Source organism: Rutidosis leptorrhynchoides, chromosome 8, assembly GCF_046630445.1.
Source record: "Rutidosis leptorrhynchoides isolate AG116_Rl617_1_P2 chromosome 8, CSIRO_AGI_Rlap_v1, whole genome shotgun sequence".
Taxonomy (NCBI): Eukaryota; Viridiplantae; Streptophyta; class Magnoliopsida; order Asterales; family Asteraceae; genus Rutidosis; species Rutidosis leptorrhynchoides.
Window position 1 is genome coordinate 54948902 of NC_092340.1, and position 23538 is coordinate 54972439.

The window sequence follows — 23538 nt, forward strand, 5'->3', positions numbered from 1 at the left end:
GAAGGAAATTGTAATGGTACGATATTGATTTGTCAAATTACCAGAATACCTCGAAAAAGATCGAATCATCAAGAAAAATATTTTCTTGATATGTTTAGAGGTTAAGTAGAATACAAGAATCGTGTAATCATGGCACATGATGACGTTATGATCTATGAATCATCACGTTCTATTTAGAAACTCAGCATGACTTACTGTAATATAATCACGTTGATCAAGTTTCATTATATTATACTAACTCATGCTTCAGTTCTCAACACTACTTCAAAAGCATTCATATTTTAAGTTCAAATTTTTCATAATTTAGAAACTAAAACAGTTTCCTTTATGATGTAATACAAATAGCGCGAAGAGATAATTGATTTCAGATAAGAAGGGTTATGAAAATATCTTCAGAAATATCTAAGATATTTATAATGAAAAATGTGATGATATCTTAGAATATCTAAGATCAGATGATGATGAAGAATATTGTTCGCAAGGGTTTAGAGTCAGGAGCAATGTATTCGTTAATGACTTCAGCAGACACTGAATCATTTAGATTCTTTGAAGGCAGGTTTAGTCTTTGTGATTTGTCCACAACCTCCTTCATAGTTTGCTCAATCCTTTTTCCAGTTCCAAACCTTCTCTTTTTATGAGCTTTGCCAACACACTATTCTTTACCGTCAAATTTTTTTTTACTGTTAAGGTCGTTTATGGTTTTTGCTGCTTCATCAGTATTTTTCAAAATTTCGAGAACTAAATAGATTGGGGTGTTTTTTAGAAACTTCACATTCGAAGTATGTAAGTTCAAGAGATAGACGTTATAAGTACACATATAACTGTTGGCGTAGACATGCTGCGAGATCTCAAAATACTGATTGCTGATTCTCTGTAATTGGTATGGCAATTATCGTTACAAAATGCAGATGAGTATATACCAGGGTTTTAATGAATAAATATAGATATTTTTCTGAGAGACTTCAGTCAAAGAGTAACGAAGATGCTGGTACATTTACTGATAATGTGGTGGAATATAAAAGGTTCTCCGGTAACAAAAAGATAATCGTATATATCAGGGTTATAATAAGGCTATTCCGGATGAAAAATCGAAGTTGACTTGCTGAAGCTGTGACAGAATTTGCTACTTTGAAAAGGAATTGTAAAGTTATTTTTGCTAATAAATGCCAAAGGATCTGACACGGATACGTGTTAAACTATGACTTTGGTTTCGATTTTTTTTAGGTACAAGACTGCGGGTAACATGTTGTTGGATCATCATCTCAATTGTTCATTATTTGAAGTGTCTTCAGGAATTTTCGAAGGGTTTGAACACAGATTGTAATCGTTAATATACATATGATGTTTTAGAATGTTACAAATATTTTTTGGAGTAGAAGTGATGTTCTAGCACAATTTTGAAGTCAAAGTATAGCTTTGAAAGATGTAGAGATTTAAGAGTGATGTCTCCTATTGAGTCTTGACTTGGATTCTGATTAGAATATGAAATTGAATTTGGATGGGAATGGTTGTTTTGATTTCTATAAAAGAATGTATATCGTTGTGAAAGTAGTGAGTATAGTTGATGATTTACTGAATCAGAATAAAGGATTGTAACATATTAATTGTGAATTTATATATGTCTCGGGTATTACCTACCCGTTAAAAAAAAATTCACAGTTAATGTTTTGTACAAAAAAAAATTATTACAGTATTTATGAAAATATATAGGTGTATATTTTCTTCAGATGTGACATAGATTTAATGAGTTAATATTAAATTAAACTCATTTGATTTACGGTTGAAATTAGAATTGAATAATCCCTAAAACTTTAGAAATTACATAAGTTTTTCTTCAATGATATTGAAATTATGAATCAATACTTCGTTATTTGTTGATGCATGATGTTGGTTTTCATGAAATTCTTGTGAACTTCGCAAGGTACGAATGATGTTATTTGAAAAGTTTCGAGTACATCGATGATGAAAGTGTAAAATCAATCATATATTTGAATAATATACTTGATTTAATATGAGATGGAATTCATTGAATTAAAACAGAGTTTGTAGTTAACGATGGTTAAGTTGCTGACGAAGAGTGTACATCACAGCATATTAGTAATATGAATTAACCGAGTAGTTAAGATTCACACATAATAGCTTAGTACGAAAAGATTTATTATGGTTTAAAAATTTATATATATAAGATATACATATGAATCCTTCAGTGGAAATGAGTTAATACTTCATAACTCGTTGATATGACATACTTGTTGTTGATTTATAATGATATCCATAGTGATTCTTGAACTGTCAGAGCTTGTGATGTTATAGGTGCTGATGATGCTGATGGTACTGACGGTGCTGGTGACGCTAACGGTACTGTTGATGCTACTGATAAAACAAGTCTAGCTCATAAATCACGCACCATTCTTGTCAGGATTTCTATTCTTCCCCTATCATTTTGGTTCATTCATCTGATTTATGCTTAGGGCTAGAATAGATAATCTCTAAGACTTTGGAGATTACATAATCGCCACGGAGTGTGTCTCTAATGGAGTTATGAATCAATACTTCATCGTTTTTTGTTGTTGGTATTCCTTGGTATCTACAGAGCGTATGACATTGGTGCTCGTGGGACAGATTGTAAAGTTGAGATATATGACGTGGTTGTGGTTGGGGGTGGTAATGGTACTATTGGCGTTGATGATGGTGATACTGATTATGCTACTGGTGCTGCTGCTGGTATTTGTAACCTTCGCACCATATTCTCCAAAGCCACTACCCGAGTGCGAAGCTCGTTGACTTCTTCTATTACACCGGGGTGATTGTCGGTTCGGACGAGCGGATAAATAAGATCTAGAATTTGGTATAGTATATAATCGTGACGAGATACTCTGGAAATGAGAGAGAAAATGGTGTTTCAAACAGGTTCGCCGGTAAGTGCTTCAGGTTCTTCGCCAAGAGGGCAATGTGATGGATGGAAAGGATCATCTTCTTCTTATCTCCAATGATTAAGGAGGCTACGAACCCATCCCCAATTCATCCAGAATAGATGATGGCTGATTGGTTGATCCATTCTGGTCACACTGCTTTCGGAGCTTGAGTGGGATTCCATTTTGGAATTCGAGGGACTTGAACTAGTGGAGAGTTCTATTTCGTACGATTGAATAAAGGATTTTTCGATATGAAATGATTTCTGTCTATCGGATGGTATTATAATTACATAGAATATCTATCTATATATATATATATATATATATAGAACAAAAGATTTCGTAGATTACTGAGGGATTTACGGGATATGTCAGGCAAAGTTTACAGTAACAGATACGCTAAGATATGAGTTAGCAGATACGCTAAGATATGAATTTTTTCTATACACTATCTATGCAATGAATGCATTAAGACTTGTTTAGACTTAAGATGATAAGCAAATAATTTCCGATAAAAATGATAAAAAAAACTTTTGACATGCAGACACGGTCGAAGTCCAGACTCATTAATGCATCTTAATATCTATCAGTTAGACACACTAATGCAAGACCTGGTTCGCTAAGACCACCGCTCTGATACCACATGAAGCGACCCTTCCCAATCCATAAGGAAGAATACAATAACATATGGATACATTGCGAGGTATTTGACCTCTATATGATACATTTTACAAACATTGCATTCGTTTTTAAAAGACAACTTTTATTACATCGAAAGATGACAGGCATGCATACCATTTCATAATATCCAATCTATAAATGACCTAATCTGTCATTTACTTAACAATAATCTTTATCGAACTCAACAACTTGAATGCAACTTCTTTTGAAATATACCATGAAAGACACCAAGTAGTATCTTTAAAATGAGCAAATGCACAATAGAAGATTTCTTTCAAACCTGAGAATAAACATGCTTTCAAGTGTCAACCAAAAGGTTGGTGAGTTCATTAGTTTATCGTAATCAATCATTTCCATAATTTTAATAGACCACAAGATTTCATTTATTCAATAATCATATACTCGCAAGTGTTTAAAATTCATTCATATGGATTGAACACCTGGTAACCGACATTAACAAAATGCATCTAGAAAGTATAAAACTATGTACGTATAATACGCGTATAAATATATATAATATTAATTTAAATCGTTATATATATTTAATAAAATAATATATAAATATCGTTATCTTTATCATACTGGTTAAGAAATGAGTTATCAAAAGTGGTTCTAGATATTTATAAAAGTTATATACGTTTTAATAATAAAGTTCTTTTTAAACTGAAAACATTTTTGTACGTTTGGAACTAAATCAAATAAATATGATAATTTTGTTTTCCAAAACTAAATATATTTAAGAATCATTTTGTTAAAAGGTTAAAATAATGGAAACCGTTATATCATAAAACGTTTTAGAAAAATAGAATTATATATATATATATATATATATATATATATATATATATATATATATATATATATATATATATATATATATATATATATATATATATATATATATATATAATTACAGTCTGTTGGTGAAGCATGGGATAAAGTCCAAAGGTTAAATAAACGTATGAAATCATCTTAATGAAAAATATCGAGTTACTTAACTTGTCGATATCCAACCTCTAAGTTATTTACACTCCACGTTCTTACTTTCACATTAAATAAAATGAAAGTTAACATAGTTATCTTATCAAGGTCACCAGAAAAATATTATAAAATAGGAATTGGAAATTAATCAGGAATTTCACTAACCCTTGTCTAGTTCCCGTTAATTGACACATTTGTTCTTACTTATAAATCACTTTATCATTTTCCGAATGTTGTCAAAAAGATTAGATTTCTTAAATCACAGTGGACCTCATAATATAGACTCGTAATCATATCACAATGTATCTGATAATTCAATCATTTAATATTATCTTTTAATTCCATCGATAAATATATTAAACATATATTGAAACAAATACGTTTATGTAAAGTATTATACATCTAATACTTTGTTAACGTTTTAAATTAATACAACTATATTATATATATATTTATATACACATAAATGTTCGTGAATCGTCGAGCACAGTCAAAGGGTAATTGATTACATGAACACAGTTCAAAGTTTTTGAGATTTCAACATTACAGACCTTGCTTATCGTGTCAGAAACATTACATTATTTAAAGATAAAGTTTAAATTTGATCGAAAATTTCCGGGTTGTCACACATGAGAGATTAGGCCACCCAGGATCAACAATGATGAAAAGAATAATACAAAATACACATGGACATCCATTGGTGGATCAAAGGATCCCTCATGATGCAGTTATCCCATGTACATCATGCTCACTTGGAAAGTTGATAATAAGACCATCACCTCTTAAGGTTGAAAAAGAATCACCAATTTTTCTTGAAAAAATTCAAGGTGATATATGTAGACCAATTCATCCACCATGTGGACCATTTAGATATTTTATGGTTCTAATAGACGCATCTAGTAGATGGTCTCATGTTTGTCTATTATCAAGTTGAAATGTGGCATTTGTAAAATTTCTTGCTCAAATTATTAAATTGACACATTTCCCTGATTATACTATTAAAAGGGTGAGACTAGATAATGCCGATGAGTTTACATCTCAAGCATTTAATAGCTTTTGCATGTCTATTGGGATTATTGTTGAACATCCCGTTGCCCATGTGCATACACAAAATGGTTTAGCTGAATCATTAATTAAACGATTGCAGCTAATAGCTAGACCATTGATAATGAGAACAAAACTCACAGTATCTGTATGGGACCATGCAATTTTGCATGCTGCATCATTGATTCGCATTAGACCAAGTGCAAGTCATACATATTCTCCCTTGCAACTTGCTTTTGGCCATCAGCCAAATATTTCCCACCTTAGAACATTTGGTTATGCGGTTTATGTCCCTATCGCACCGTCACAACGCACTAAAATGGGTCCTCAAAGAAGGATGAGAATATATGTTGGATATGAAACATCTTCAATAATAAGATATATTGAACCCATGACGGGTGATGTTTTTACAGCACGTTTTGCTGATTGTCACTTTAATGAAACATTATTCCCTATATTAGGGGGAGAAATGAAAAATAAAGAAAATGATGTTTCATGGTGTGAACCACAATTAATGTATCTTGATCCTCGCACGAAAGAATGCGAGACTGAAGTTCATAAAATAATGCATATGCAAGAACTTGCGAATAAATTGTCCGATGCATTACAGATACAAAAAGGGTGACTAAATCATATATACCAGCAGCAAATGCTCCAGCTCGAATTGAAATTCCAAAAGCTAACAATAAAGTCACTCTTGAGTCTTTGCCACGCCAGAAACGTGGGAGACCAATTGGTTCCAAAGATAAAAATCATCGAAAAAGAAAATCGCTGATAATGAGGTAAAAGAAAGTGTTCAAGAAGAACCACAAATCAATACTCCTTCTGCAGAGGAGATTGATGATGTAAATATGGAAATTACAATCAATTATGCACACTCAAAAACAATATGGAACCGAAATGAAATGAAAAATCTTGATGAGAAATTTTCATATAATGTTGCATATGACATCATGAATGATGATGATGATCCAGAACCAAAATCTGTCATAGAATGTCAAAATAGACATGACTGAGATCAATGGAAAGGAGCAATATGAGCTGAATTTGAATCGCTCGATAAAAGAAAAGTTTTCGGATCTATTGTTCTTACACCTAAAGATGTGAAACCTGTGGGGTATAGATGGATTTTTGTACGAAAAAGAAATGAGAGAAATGAAGTTACAAGATATAAATCCAGACTTGTAGCTCAAGGTTTTTCTCAAAGACCAGGAATTGATTATGAGGAAACTTATTCTCCTGTTATGGATGCAATTACTTTTAGATATTTAATCAGCCTGGCAGTTTCTAAAAATTTAGAAATGCATCTCATGAATATTGTTACTGCTTATCTATATGGATCACTTGATAGTGACATATATATGAAGATACCCGAAGGATTTAAGGTATCAGAAGCATCCAATGAAAAACCCAAGGAAATGTATTCATTTAAATTACAAAGATCTTTATATGGGTTGAAACAATCGGGTTGCATGTGGTATAAACGATTAAGTGATTACTTGATAAGCAAAGGGTATACAAATAATCTTATTTGCCCATGTGTTTTCATTAAGAAAACAACATCCGGATATGTGATCATAGCTGTTTATGTCGATGATCTTAAAATCATATGTACAAATAAAGAGATCCATAAAGCCATTCAACTTCTAAAGAAAGAATTTGAAATGAAAGATCTCGGAAAAACCAAGTATTGCCTTGGTTTACAAATTGAGCATATGCCTAATGGTTTACTTGTACATCAATCAACATATACTGAAAAGATTTTGAAACGTTTCAATATGGACAAGGCAAAACCACCTCCTATGGTTGTTAAATCACTCAATGTTGAAATTGACCCGTTTCGTCAATGTGAAGATCATGAAGATATTCTTGGACCAGAAGTACCATATCTTAGTGCAATTGGAGCTCTAATGTATCTTACAAATTGTACGAGACCTGACATTTCTTTTGCAGTTAATTTGTTATCAAGGTTCAGCTCAGCTCCTACCAAAAGACACTGGAATGGGATCAAACACATATTTCGATACCTTCGAGGAACTACTGATTTAGGATTATTTTATTCTAACAATTAAAAACAAGATTTAGTTGGTTATGCAGATGCAGGTTATTTATCTGATCCACATAAAGCTAAATCTCAAACTGGATATGTATTCCTAAATGGAGGTACCGCAATATCACGGCGTTCTAAAAAACAAACACTTGTTGCAACATCATCAAATCATGCCGAAGTGATTGCATTACATGAAGCTACTCGGGAATGTTTTTGGTTGAGATCAATGATATAACTCATTACTGATTCTTGTGGATTAGAACGCGATGAAAGTCCAACAACTATCTATGAAGATAATACAGCTTGCATAGTACAGATGAAAGAAGAGTATATCAAAAGTGACCGAACAAAACACATACCTCCTAGATTCTTCTCATACACTCAAAATCTCATTAAGGACAACCAGATTAAAATGAGATATGTTCAATCCAACAAAAACTATGCTGATCTTTTCACCAAAGCACTCCCAACTACTATTTTTAGAACACATGTACACAATATTGGCATGAGGCATTTTCAAAAGATGTAACAGATCAGTGATGTCTACTTGAGGGGGAGTCAACTCTATGCTGCACTCTTTTTCCCTTAGTTTTTCCCACTGGGTTTTCTTTAGCAAGGTTTTTAACGAGGCAGTACTAGTTGATATCTAATGAAAATAAATTGTCATCCAAGGGGGAGTGTTATGATATTAAAGTCAAAAAGGTGGATGACAATTTCATATGAATCCAAATGAGCATGATAAATGTACAGTAAATTATAGTATTATAAATACCCATGAGATGTAAACATTCGATACACTTCTTACTGAATATATTTTCATATACTCACTTCTTTCATCTTTAATATCTATTAGTAGTCTGTAATCCAGAATCAAGCCTAAAAGGTAGTTATAAACTCCTAAATCTTAACAACAATAAATTTGTAATGGCAAAGGTATTTATGAAAGACATGCACAGTCTAGAGCATTGCATCTGAGCGTGGTGTGAAAAAAGGACAAAATTTAACCTGGTAAGACCACCAATAACGCGGTGTTAGAGGGGTCTCGTCAGGCTCGCTGACGCCCTCTGATGCCAGTAACGCGGCGTCACCCCTCACGTCCCTGGGGCGTTAGTCGGCATCAAAACAAAAAAAGGCGTTAATGGATGAAGTAGACGCGTGACGGCTTCTGATTGGTCCGATTTTCAGACCGTGGAGAGCAATGACTATTTTATTTTCTTCTATAAATTCATTTATTTTCTTTTCTATATAAACCAACTTCCTACTTCATTTTAAACATACCAAAACATCCAATTTCTCTCATTTTCTCTACTTTTTTTATACTGTTACATATTTTTATATATATATGGCATCGTCTTCAAACTACGTATCATATCTACTTAATTCCGAATCCGATTCGGAAGATGAGCATATGGTGCAAATGATTCAACTATTACAAGAACCAGATGATGATTCGGAAGTCCAATCCGTGCGCGTTCTAAGAAACCGAATTTATATTTCAAGAAATCGTGAAAAAGTCGCAGAAGACTTATGGAATGATTATTTTTCAGAGACGCCGGTGTTTCCTCCGCATATATTTAAAAGGCATTTTCGTATGCGGATTCAATTATTTCTCCGAATAACGCAAGGTATTTCTAATTATAATAGTCCTAATATTCCCGAGCATTTTAGATATTTTATCGAACGTTTTGATGCTATCGGAAGGCCAACTTTTACTATATATCAAAAATTAACTTCAGCCCTACGACAATTATCATATGGAACCACTGCCGATATGTTTGATGAATATTTATAAATGAGTGAGTCGTGCTCAATACTTTGTTTAGACAACTTTTGTAAATGTATTATCGCGCTTTTCAAACCTCACCACATGATAACTCTCAATGCATATGATGTTCAACGATTATATAGTAAACATGAAGAAAATCATGGTTTCAAGGGTATGCTCGGGAGTGTTGATTGTATGTATTGGGAGTGGAAGAACTGTCCCGTTGCTTTGAAGGGACAATACACTCTGGATGATCACAAGAAACCCACCATAAAGCTTGAAGCAGTTGCTTCGTATGACCTGTGGATTTGGCATGATTTTTTGGGATGACGGGTTCCAACAATGATATAAATGTTTTGAATCAATCCTATATTTTTGATAAACTTAAGAACGGAACATCTCCATCTGCACCGTTTGAGGTTAATGGCAATCAATACGCTAAATGTTATTACGTAGCTGACGGTATATATCCCGACTGGGCGACACTAGTCAAGGTTTTTGCGTGCTCGACAAATGACCCAAGGATTAAATTTACTATGTTTCAAGTTAGTCCCAAAAGGATGTAGAGAGGGAATTTGGGGTTCTTCAAGGTCGGTATCATATTTTAAGGATATCAGCACGCACTATGTCGGTAAATAAGATGCGAAGAGTTGTGGACACTTGTGTCATATTACATAATATGATTTTAGAAGACAACGGATTTGCGTTAAGTGATTGGGAGGAAGAACTCAATTCCAAGGACATAGAGAATCATCCCGAGCGTATAAGGGATAGAGGACGAGATCAAGATGTTATCATGCGAGAGATAAGGGATCGGACGGTGCACGACCAACTAACCCAATTTAGTGGATCAGACGGTGCACGACCAACTAACCCAATTTAGTGGAACCTATTTAAACCTTCCGTCGTCATTTCGCACTATGCATTATTTTTTTTAATGTAATTTGTATGTTTAATTCTTATTCGTTAATTTTTATGTGATCGTTGAATTTTCACGTAATCCTTGAATTAACAAAAAAAAATTAGTATATGTTTTTTTTAAATATTATTTTATGTATTTTAGTCTATTATTTATATATATATATATATATATATATATATATATATATATATATATATATATATATATATATATATATATATATATATATATATATATATATATATATTAAATTAAAAGAAATAAAGAAAATAAGAAATTGGTGAACCCTACTGGAATTTGGCATCAGAATTAATGAGGGTCAGAATCTGACCTTACCTAGTCACAAGTAAATTTCACTTTTTGTCAAAAAGTACACCATTACCTGTGACATCACATGCAAGGTTAATGGTAGTAATCCTTATTAGATACTGACAATGACGTCATTAGAAGCCTATCACATGACTATCATCCTTTTATTTGTTCTTTTCATTTTTATTTCCTTTTCACTTATATATCCTCTATCCGTACCATCTTGAATGTAGTTACCATGTCATGAGTCATAATTAGGGATGAAACTTGACATTCAATTGAATAGATATTCATCATATATGATTCGCTTAAAATATGATTCGCTTAAAATAGGTATAAATGATCTAAATATATAAATGAATATTAAATATAAATTTAAATATAAGTGTTTATTAGATCGAATATGAATGATAATTTATAATATATTGACCAATATCACCCATAATGCATAAATATAAAAACATTTAATATATAAATATAAAAATATTATCATAATACTTTTGGTTATATATAGTATTTCATTAAATTAATACAAGTTGCTTTTCACTTTTTAATGCATTCATTTTTAAATATTTCCCATTATTAATGATAAAATATTTCCCTCCATATTTAACGATAGTTCGATCAACACACCCATATGAGATGATCATATTCTAATGTGTATGATGTATTTGTTGTCATCAGATTGTATATCTGTATATATACACAAAACTTACAATAGAATAGTTAGATTAGTCAGTTAGGTGATTTAGAGCATGTAAGTTATATATGTTACGACTTACTTCTAATAAATTCTATAATTCTATAATAAGCTATGAATTTTAATATTATTATGTAGGAAAAAATATCTAATGAAGAAATATTCAATGGATATTCATTAACCCAAATAATCTATATAATATGGATATGAATGCACGATTTAAAATTAAATAAATATGATCAATGAAACTTTAGTTTATATATATATATATATATATATATATATATATATATATATATATATATATATATATATATATATATATATATATATATATATATATATATATATATATATATAATAATACATATATAATAATAATAATAATAATAATAATAATTTCATCCATATCAAATTAATTACTATTTCTAGTCATGACTCATCATATTTGTGGCTCACACAAAAATCCCTACTTGAAAGATATCAACTTTAAATATTTATTTCTCTTTACAAAATCAACTAGTCAATCTTTTTATTTCTAGGGATCAATTAAAAGTTACAATTTATACTTTGTAAAAATCTACATCATATATATATATATATATATATATATATATATATATATATATATATATATATATATATATATATATATTAGTGTAATGACACGTCAAATCACGAGTTTGTTTAAACGAAACAGTTTAATGATATGTTCTAAGTATTAAGTGAATTTAATGCTAACGTCATTCAATTTAATGACCCGTGAAACCACGCCGACTAAGAAACTTCTCGTTATTTAAAAACATATTGATGTACTTAACTTGGTCAGAATAAATTAACTACTTTTATTCTCCTACTACATCTTTCAATTTTCATCACAATTACTATTTTTCTTGACTTAAAAGCCTACATTACAACCTTTGGTTGAGACATATATTTCGTATACATATGTAACGTAATTAATCCCGTAAAGAGAACTTATATTTAAATAATAATAATAATAAATACTGATGATAAATAATAATAATAATAATAAACTTTGTTTAAAAATTGAGTATTTATATTTTTAATAATACTTATTAGTAATAACAAATGCATCTTGAAAAAGTTTTTAAAATTAATATACAATTATTATATGAGGTTATACAATAACTTCAAAGTTTGTGTATGTGTTCATGAGGTGTTTTGTAAAAGATTGTACAATTTGTTTTTAAGTTTCTACATATGATCGTAGGGGTGTTTTATCATAAGGGTGTACATAATGAATCAAATATTGTACATATGGTCATGGGGGTGTTTTTATCATAAAGTTGTATATAATGCTTCAAATATTGTACATTTGGTCATGAAGGTGTTTTATTATGATGTTGTACATAATGTTTCATATATTATACAATTAATTTAATGACATCATCACGAAGGCTTAGAATTTTTCTCTTTAATTTTGATTTTTTTTTAAGTTTGGATAATCCTTATTTATGATATTATCATTATAGAGATTTATTAGATAGTATATATATATATATATATATATATATATATATATATATATATATATATATATATATATGGGGTCCGAACACGATATCGGAACCCACAACCCGATCATTTCTTTAGTACGAACATTATAGTCCGATCGCTCCTAAGAAAGAAAACTCTCACGGGGTATCAATACGGGCATCACATGTGATAAAACTCCTTTGGCTGTGGTTCAAATGCAAGACGTCCTCAAACTTTAAGGCTCATGAAATAGGCGATTAACCTTAAGAGAAATATTTGCATCGCATGGGGACCATCACCCATATCCTCGAGATTTGTATATCATATATATTACGGTAAGTGAAACTTCAGTTGTTACATTTGAAGTTTTTTCTAAGTTCCTTTATAATTTTTTTTATTGATTGAAGTCAGGTGTAAGTTTCTTTTTGTAATGGGTGATGATATGTACACAACTTTTTTTGTTATGTACACAACCAATATGCTTTACAGTATTGTACTGTACAATATTGTAAAGCATGTTAGTTGTGTACATAACAAAAAAAGGTTGTGTACATATCGATCCCCTTTTGTAAACCTTGCATGATCTTATCATTTTCATTGAAGATAATGTAATACATTTAATCCGTACTAGCTAGATATGATATAGATGGGAATTGGAAAGGAATGTGGACCCTGTAACCCATGTTTTGAAGTTGATAGGATTGAAGTTTAATGGATGGTTTCCAAAGAAACAAACAAGTGAGGGGGTGGACACCACAAATAGACTACACATTAGGCGAGTCTCCTTCAATTTATCCGTTTTCTTTTTTATGTTAGATGTAAGATGTAAGATGTATGTATGTATATGTACCGGAATTTATCATGTACTGTATATATATGTACGGATGGATAGATTTATGTCCCGGAATTTATCATGTATAGTAACTAGGTTTTTGAGCCCGTGCGTTGCACGGGTGTGTAAAAACCATGCAAAAAATATAATTTTCAGTCCATATTAGTATATAAATAGTTATACTAAAAAAATATTAAAAGTATAATTTAAGAGCCCGTGGTGTTGACAAGTTTTAAAAATTCTTTTGAGTTTAAGAGCCCGTAATGTCGACAAGTTTTAAAAATTCTTTTAAGCCCGTATGTTGCACGGTTGTGTAAAAATCGTGCCAAAAAAATATATAATTACAGTCCATATTGGTATGTAAATAGCGAAACTAAAAAAATATGAAAAGTAAAATTTAAGAGCCCGTAGTGTTGACAAGTTTTAAAAATTCTTCTGAGTTTAAGAGCTCGTGATGTTGACAAGTTTTAAAAAAAAATTGAGCCCGTGGTGTTGAAAATTTTTAAATTTTTTTTTTTAGCCCGTGGTGTTGAAAAGTTTTAAAAATTCTTTTTGAGCCAGTCCGTATAACTTTTGAGTAAATTAACATCTACAATTTTTTAATTTCTCACCATTAATATCTTTTAATTATATGTAAATTATATATTACGTAATATTTTTTATAAGTGTTTAATAGTTTTGCAAATCACTAAAAATATAAAAAAGTTATACGGAGTAGTAATTGGGGTGAAATCAGAATGCTTATACCAATTAATTAATTGATGGAATTGAAAGATACACAAGATAATGTACATGGAATACGAATTCTATATAATCATATGCCCGAGAGTTTTAAGGATTAGTGTGGATAGGCATTTAATTTTTTGCACCTAAGATTTAAACAATCTATATCTATATATGGGAAATGGTGACCTAATTTTTAGAAGAGCGTATGTACGGTTTTGGGGTTTTTTTAGATTTAATATTTCTTATTTTATACTACGTATTTTATATAATATAATAGTAATAATTGTAAATAAATAATATATACAATCTATACATATAAGCTATACATATAACATTCCATAAATAACTTTTAGCCACAATCATGAATAACTTTTTCGTTTATATATATATGTATATATATATGTACGGATGGATAGATTAATGAATGCGTAAATATATATCTATATCTATAGTTTCTATTAAAATCCTATAATAATGATGTTTTCTTTTATTAAAAAATCAAATAACAAAAAAATTAAAATCTAAACATGGTGGGTGATGTCATTAATCTAAATAAATTTGAATTAAAATTTAATCTTATTAATTAATTATTATTACTAAATCTTATTAATAATTATTTTAATTATTAAAATTAAATAATTTTAAATAATTTTAATTAATTATTTTGAATTGAATACGGGAAGGTATAAAAGCTAGGCAGAAGTAAACCAATTCTAAGTTTATATTTTAATTTACACTTTTAATATATAATGACAATCAATATTATCTCTTATGATTGAATGTAGATTGTTTAATATGCATTTTAGGTGTTTGATGAAATGTTCAACTGACGAGTTTCTTAGTCGGACTATGTGAGTCCACGGCTCATTAAACTAAATGACTTTAACATTTACGTTCACTTAATATCTAAAACATATTATTAAACTGTTACGTTTAAATAAATTCGTGATTTCACGGGTAATTTCACTAGTTTATATATATATATATATATATATATATATATATATATATATATATATATATATATATATATATATATATATATATATATATATATATATATATATATATATATATATATATTTATTTATACTGACATGTCAACTTCTCCTTTATTCTTGCCACTTGTCATTCTATCGTTCTTCTCATCTACTTAATTGATTTTCTTAAATAAGGAAAATATTTATATTCTAAATAAAATACAATTATTTTGCATATTAAATTAAATAAATAAAATAAAATAAATATAAAAATGGAAGTAACATGAGCAATAGAACTTCAAATTTAACGTTAACAAAAATATAACATAAAATAACAATTGAAATTAAATAAATAAATAAAATAATATAAATATAAAAGTCAATATTATTTAATTATATTCTAAGTAGAGTACAATTACTTAAATATTAAATAAGTTATTAGCAGATATACAAATAAAAAGTAGTAAACAAGATCTGCACTCTAATACATAAGATTATATTGGAGCATATTTTATACCCCATAACACAAATGTGTATGTGAAATATACGGGAAATAAATGAATAAAATTTAAATAAAATAAGGTAAATAACTTAATTTAAATAAACAATCAAATATCTATACTAAATACAAATATGATATTTAAAATTTTTTGAAGTATATCAACTTTTGTGACATTTGAGATACGTATTTTGACGGACGAGCTCATAAAGGTATCAGTCTATGTTCAAGAAACTTTGCGACATTAAATAAGAACAACTAATTGTTGTATTGTAATTGTATTCAATACTAACGTTTATGATACTAATATTTTCAATACCTCATACTCATGTTATCATACATTATATAAAGTGTATGCAATACTAACGTTATCGTATACAATGCTTTTGATACTAATACTTTTGATACAAATGTTATCGGTGATAAATGATTTTTCTATTATGTATCTATTATACATTTGATGAGTATCAATATTAGCGTAATCGTATACTAATTTATACAAGTGTTGTGCAACGAACGGGCTCATAAGACTAGTATATATATATATATATATATATATATATATATATATATATATATATATATATATATATATATATATATATATATATATATATATATATATATATATATATATATATATAGTGATTTAATCAAGAGATAAGCACTTTTTTGGGGAAAGTGGAGGGAAGTAAATTTTTTTCGTTATATGAAAAAAAAATTTCAGGCATGAAGATCATATGAAAATATGAAGATTTAAAAAAGACGCTTCGTGATGAATGTTATTATTTTGACGGGAAAATGCCCGGAGAACAAATAAATGATAACATTCATTGCAATGAATGTTTTGCTTCTGAGTTTGTTTTTTAGGGTTTAGAAATTAGAGGTTAAAAATTAGGGTTTAGCTATTGGGGTTTCTAAACTAGGGTTTTGGGTTTAGCCATTACATGGTGCGGTGCACCTACACTGTTTTGAGTGCAAAATTTTTCCAAGTATAAAAAGAAAGGAGATATGGTTTTAAAGAGAGAACTGCAGTTTTTACCTCGAATCTCACCCTAATAACCCTAGTTTCATCATCCAAGTGAAGATTAAGGCTAGTTTGGAGGATCAAGCTAAAGCTCAAGCAATCTTAGTATTAGATCTACATAATTTCTTCATTTGGGTTGTAATCTCCACCTTACTTTTATTGTTCTTTCATTGAATACTTGTAATAGTTGAATATGAAGCTTATTTGTGATTTTTCATCTTTGATTAGCCCTAGTTTAGCCATGCTTGGCTAATTTACTTGTGTTTGCTTATTTATAAAACCCTAATGTAAGGATTTACCCTAAATCAATGAATAAAAGTTGTTTGAATGAAATATATGAGTAAGTGTTGTTGAGTTAGCTATAGATCCATTACTATGCATTTGTTTTAGGCTTTACTTTGATTACATAGATTTTCTAAGTGATTTGATTAGTGAAACAATTTGTGCTTCAACACCTTGAGTGATCTAGACAATTAAATTGGGAATTTCAAGTGAATGTGTTCTTAGTTGGGTTGGTTTTCAATTAGCCTTTAGTCAACATAGTGGTGTTTGATTATCTTAAGTGATTTTGATAATTGAAGGGTTTTAATTGATTTTAATCTAAGCATAATCTCAATGACTACTCATGATTCAACTTGATCATATAATACAATGCATATGTGAGTTTCCATAGTGTGACTAGATTAAGGTTTAGTTGTGATGATAAACATCTAATAGTTCAACAACGAATGTGATAGCAAATCGGGTAAAATCGGAGAATCCAAGCATAAGGGTGGATTTAATAAGTGAACACTACTTAGTTATTTGATTTACATTTTGATATTTAGTTATTTGCTATTTGTTGCAAGTCTTAGTTATTAACTAAAACGTTTTCAAAACAAAAAACCTCCCGACCAAAAAAACCTTAGGATAATTATTAGTTTTTCATTAATTCGATTGGCAGTTATCGCTCTCTTGGGACGAATCTTAAACGGAAAACTTACTAATTACAAGGATCGAGTCATTGTTTCTCGAAGCTTGTCACCTAGTTGAGTCCACGTTTAATTCAAGTATAAATTTAAAAGAAAGCATAATGCAACAAACTTATCACTCAGATTCAAATCTTGGTAACGCCCAAGATTGAATTAATTGGGCTCTTGACTAGATGGGGCGCCAATATGCGCAATTCACTCGATTACGTGTCTCGTCGCTCGGGGAGCTCATCACCAAGGGAGTTTACTCGTTAGTGGGGACCTAATGTGATTGTCGCTAGGGAGGTTTCCTAGGCAAACACACAAAAAAGTTCTTGATAGTAAATATATAAGATATATTTAATGTATAATTAGTAAAAAACAAATTGATTTATCAAATTAAATGGATTTGCAGTTATAACAGATCGATAACCTCTGATGTTATTATTCACATATTTTTTAAAATTGACTATCATATAAATGAGGGATATTGTAATCTATAATTATATTTATATTTCATTAATTAATATTCTTAATATTTAAGGTAGTGACATGTGACAAATTTAATATGGTGATGACATGTGACTGATATGTAAAGATCAATAAGAATATATAGATTTTATATATCCACTAGACAACACTCTGTGTGGGGAACAACAGAAATTTTGTTGTATTACGTGTAAGGCGGCAACGCCCATAACGACCCTTGTGCACCGTTGCGGGTTAGCTCAACGGAATTCGTGGTAAGGGAACCCACGGTGCTCAACAACGTATATATTAAATTGTGATTGGTCAAATCTATTACTTAATTTTTTTATCCATCTTTTACTCAATTAGTTAACAATTACTCGTATATTTTACCACATCATCAACAACACACCATAACACAACAACACAACATTTACCATTAAGACTCTTCATTCACACAACACGGCCACATCAACATAATCCCCCTACAACTCCACATTCTACAACATTGGCATTTACTAGAACGAGTGGTCTTATACGTGTATATCATATATACATGTATGTGTCTGCCCCCTTCGGGGCACTACGGGTAATTCGCTGTCATTGGGTTCGGGCTTAAAAAAGATTTTTCATGTTGTGATTTGTTTATAGACAACGTTCGAGCTCATAAGGAGCGCGCGTATGATTGCGTACAAGGATATTTCTGTAGCGAATACAGTTTCTAGTTCTAATAAGAAGATGAAGTCCAAGAACAATGGTGGCGGGGATGTCGAGGTGGTGAACAATGTGGCCACTTCGTCGCTGACATAAGATTCAGAGTTTCTTTCTTTTCAAGGTCGGAAAGAACATTCGTTCTGCAAAAGTTGACGGGTAATTAACAATACCAGACTTCAAAAGTAGAAAATGTAGTTTTGTGGCGGATAAACTTGGTTTTTTATGGATGTATTTGATTTTTATGGACATATTTGATTTGATTATAAGTTACATTTTAGGTTTATGTCGTTATTTTTCTTTGGGTCGCTAGTTTGAGTTGCTTTAAACTATCTTCTTTAGTGTGGTGCTCTTATTGTTAGTTTTACTTTGTCTCTTTTGTCCGTTGATAAATATATATTTACACACAAAAAATAGTATATTTTAGAACTACACGTATATACTAAAAATGTTAGCAATTATATTCACACACAAAAAAATAGTATTTTAGAACTACAAGTACATACAAGAAATATTAGCAATTATAGAAATAACATTGCACACTTTCATGTATATATATATAATTAAATTACACATTATTTATTATTTATTATTTATATAAGTATCAAGTAACGTCAAATATATAAAAGTAATAATAATATATATTGATTGCGTTCCTTTACTATTCTTTTTACTTTTTAGATTTTCATTTGCTTATTTTAACCAAGAGCCTACTAAATATCAAATATCAAGTAATAAAGAACATGTAATAAACATTTGGCATGAAGGCTAATACATCATTTGTGATGAATGCGATCTTTTTGTATATGCATGTCAATAGATGTTAGATTTACATTCACCTTCAATTTTGATCGGAATTTCACTGTTTTTCATCTTACCTTCACCAACAACCTCCACTTTACATTTATAAACTTCCTTTTACCACCATTAACTATCGATCGTTAACCTCCTTCTTCACCGGTTTGTAGATCCGGTGCTAGACTCCCTCTCTGACCACCGGCATCTCGCCGGTGGTTCGGATTTACTGCTTTTTGTCGGAATAAATGCAACATCGATCCATTTCTTCTTCGGTGATGTCCTACGCCGTTTCTTCTTCTCCGGTCTCCTACCGACTTCCAGGTGGCGATTCCGAGTGGTTCTCCTCGGGATCTAGGTTTTGGTTGGTTTTTGGTTTGGCTACGGTGTTTCCGGCGTCTATTGGGTCTAATGGGTCTCTCACCTCTTCATTTCCTCTCCGATGATCGTTGCCGGTTTCTTTCCTGTGATGGTGGTAGGCGGCGAATTCCACCGGAATTCTACTCCCAGACCTTGCACCCTCAAGATTCATTTAGATATCTAGGCTCGGTCCTCCACAAATCGGGTAGGATCGACGAGGACGTGACCCATCGTATTAAGGTTGGCTGGTTGAAGTGGAGAGCAGCGAAAGGGGTTTTGTGCGACAAGAAGATACCGCTCAAATTGAAAGGGAAATTCTTCAAGGTGGCAATTAGACCTGCCATGTTGTACGGATCAGAATGTTGGCCAATGACGAAGGCCCAAGAGAGAAGGATGGAGGTGGCAGAAATGAGGATGCTTAGGTGGACGTGTGGTAAAACCATGCTAGATATGATTTCAAATGGTGTGTTTAGGGATAACCTTGGAGTGAGTAGCATCATTGTCAAGCTAAGGGAAGAACGGCTTCGATGGTTTGGACATGTGATGAGGAAACCACGTATTGCCCTGGTTAGAAGAGTCGAGGCACTCATGGTCGACGGTGTAAGGAGGAGAGGTAGACCTACTCGTAGGTGGATGGATAGAATAAGGCTCGACATGAGGGAGCTTTTGTTGACTGAGGACATGACTTCTGATAGAAATGCGTGGAGGGCTAGAATAAGAATAGTCGAGTAGGGTTGCTTTCTATTATTATTGTCGTCGTCGCCGCCGCCGCCGCCGCCGCCGGCGGGATTATGATTCTTATTATGTATATGTTTATTATTATTATTGTTAGTATTATTATTATTATTATCACGATTAGTGTTATTATTAGTATTAGTATTTGTATTAGTATTAGTATTATTATTATCGCTATTACTATTAGTATTAGTTGTAGTAATTTGATATTATTAATATTACTATTATTTTTTATTTACTATCTCTTATTATTATTAATTTTAGTAGTATCTGTATTATTATTATTATTATTATTATTATTATTATTATTATTATTATTATTATTATTATTATTATTATATTACTACTACTTCTACCATAGTACTATTATTATTATTATTATTACTCACCGTCTCTCCTTTTACTATTACTATTACTATCTACTACTACTACTACTACTACTACTACTACTACTATTTGGCTCTATTTTTGGGCTAACAACAAGCGTCGATTTATTGGCGTCTTGACTGCCGTTTAGAGCCTAAAGTGAATTCCAGGCTGGTTTTAAAACCCATGAAAATTTGATTCTACCATTTTCATGGCGTCTCAATTTTATTTTTATTTTTATTTTAATTTAAAAAAAAAACTTTTTACTCATTGGCCGGAGGTCTACTCGGAAGCAATCTCTTTATTCGTCGAATAGAGAGAGGGATGACTTTCTCTACTTTCTGGGTAGAGAAAGGACTTGTTTCTATTCTCGGATAGGGGAAGGATTGTCTACATCTCACCTCCCCCATACACCACTCATTGTGGTATTGGGTTTTGTTGTTGTTGTTTTTGTTGTTGTTGTGGTTAGCGGTGTTGTTTGTTGAAACGAAGTGTGTTCCGGTGGTCGGAATCCGCCTGTGACCACCATGGGCGTTTGACGGCTGCTAGTGGCGTTTTGTTGCTTTCGGTCGGCGTCTGCTTTTGTTGGTTGTGGGTGATTCCAAACCAGAGCTGTGGTGGTTGTTAGACGGCTGTGTGAGGTTGTCGACGGCGGATGACATTGTTGGCGGCCTTTTGTGGCTGTCTGGAGCCTAACGGCAGCTGGATTCTGTTTGTGACTGTTGGTGGCAGCTGGCGGTCACCGGCGGGAACCGGCTTCTTGTTTCTGACTTCCGGTGGATGCGGGTTTGTTAATGTCCTCTGAAAATTCGGCGATGATTGCCAGGTCTCTAATGGTTTGACGTCGTAATTTGTATTGTTCGGTTGTCGTTTCGCTGTTGTTTTCATGTCTCTCCCGTAGTCGAGTCTATTCAGGTGGACTCGATGTCGTTGTCGGTGTGTGTTAACTTTGTCAACCATGGTAAATTGATGTTTTTTGAAGTAGTTCTCTCGGGATCCTTTTTTTCGCTCGAACGGGGATTTGATCTTACTTGACGAGCATGTGGTTCTCTGATTAGGAGTGGTATGTGGTTCTTCGGTGCGAGATGTTATTTTGATTTACAGGCCTTGGGTTAGGTACTGCTGGAGTGCCCGGTGTTCATTTTGGTGTGCGGCTTTCGAGTTGTGTTGATCGCGGTGTTGGATACGTGCCCGGTTTTATATAGTTTTATGTGTTGATCGCGGTGTTGGATACGTGCCCGATTTTATATAGTTTTAGATTTATGTTTGGTGGTCATCCGCTTGTAATGCCATTTTCATTTTCAACGTGCTCGCTCTCTTTCAATCAATGTTCTCGTCCAATGTTTGTAAGACGATTAGAGCGAGCCCTTTCAATTTCAATCATTTTCGTTTGTATGTACCACCAGATCTTTACGATCTTTATATTTATATATTAATATTTTTTCCGTAAAAAAAATAGATGTTAGATTTATGTGAAGCAAAAATAGAAAATTGTACACCACTGTAAGTCGTTTTTTCATTCTTTATTTATAATTATATATAATGAAGATCATTTCATTGAATGTACGTGGTCTCGGGAAGATTGGGGAAGATACTATTAATTGGGTAAAGGACCTAATCCGAATTCATAATCCTGACATTTTTGCAATTCAAGAATCCAAACGTAAAAAGTTAAATGATGGGCTCCTTGAAATTATATGGGGAAATAACAATTTTGAGTATGTTTACAAACCTGCGATGGGTTTTTCGGGTGGTACTATCCTTATTTGGAACCCTTCAAAATTTATTGTTTTTCAAGTGGTTGAACAAGAGTTCTTTTTAGCTATCAAAGGGCGGTGGTGTAACGACCCAAAAACACTTTACGAGAAAATACGCTTAAAAAAAAAAAGGCAATCCTGTCCCAGACCATATGCGCGGCGCGCATAGGAAAGCGCGGCGCACTTTAAAACGTGAAACAAGATTAGAAGTCAACAACTGGACTGACTACCAGCAACTGGCCAATTGTGCGACGAGCAAGGCCGTGCGCGGCGCGCACTACAGCTGGGAAGCCAGTTCAGCCCGTTTTTAAGTATGACAACCCTTTTCGCCCATCCCGAGTCCCGTTAAACCCCAAAACCATTTCCAACACTTTTCAAACACTAAACCACCGGGTATTTAATCGACAAAAATACATTACAACCTTTGGGACTCCAACGACCCGTTAAATACATTAAAGTGGCGAT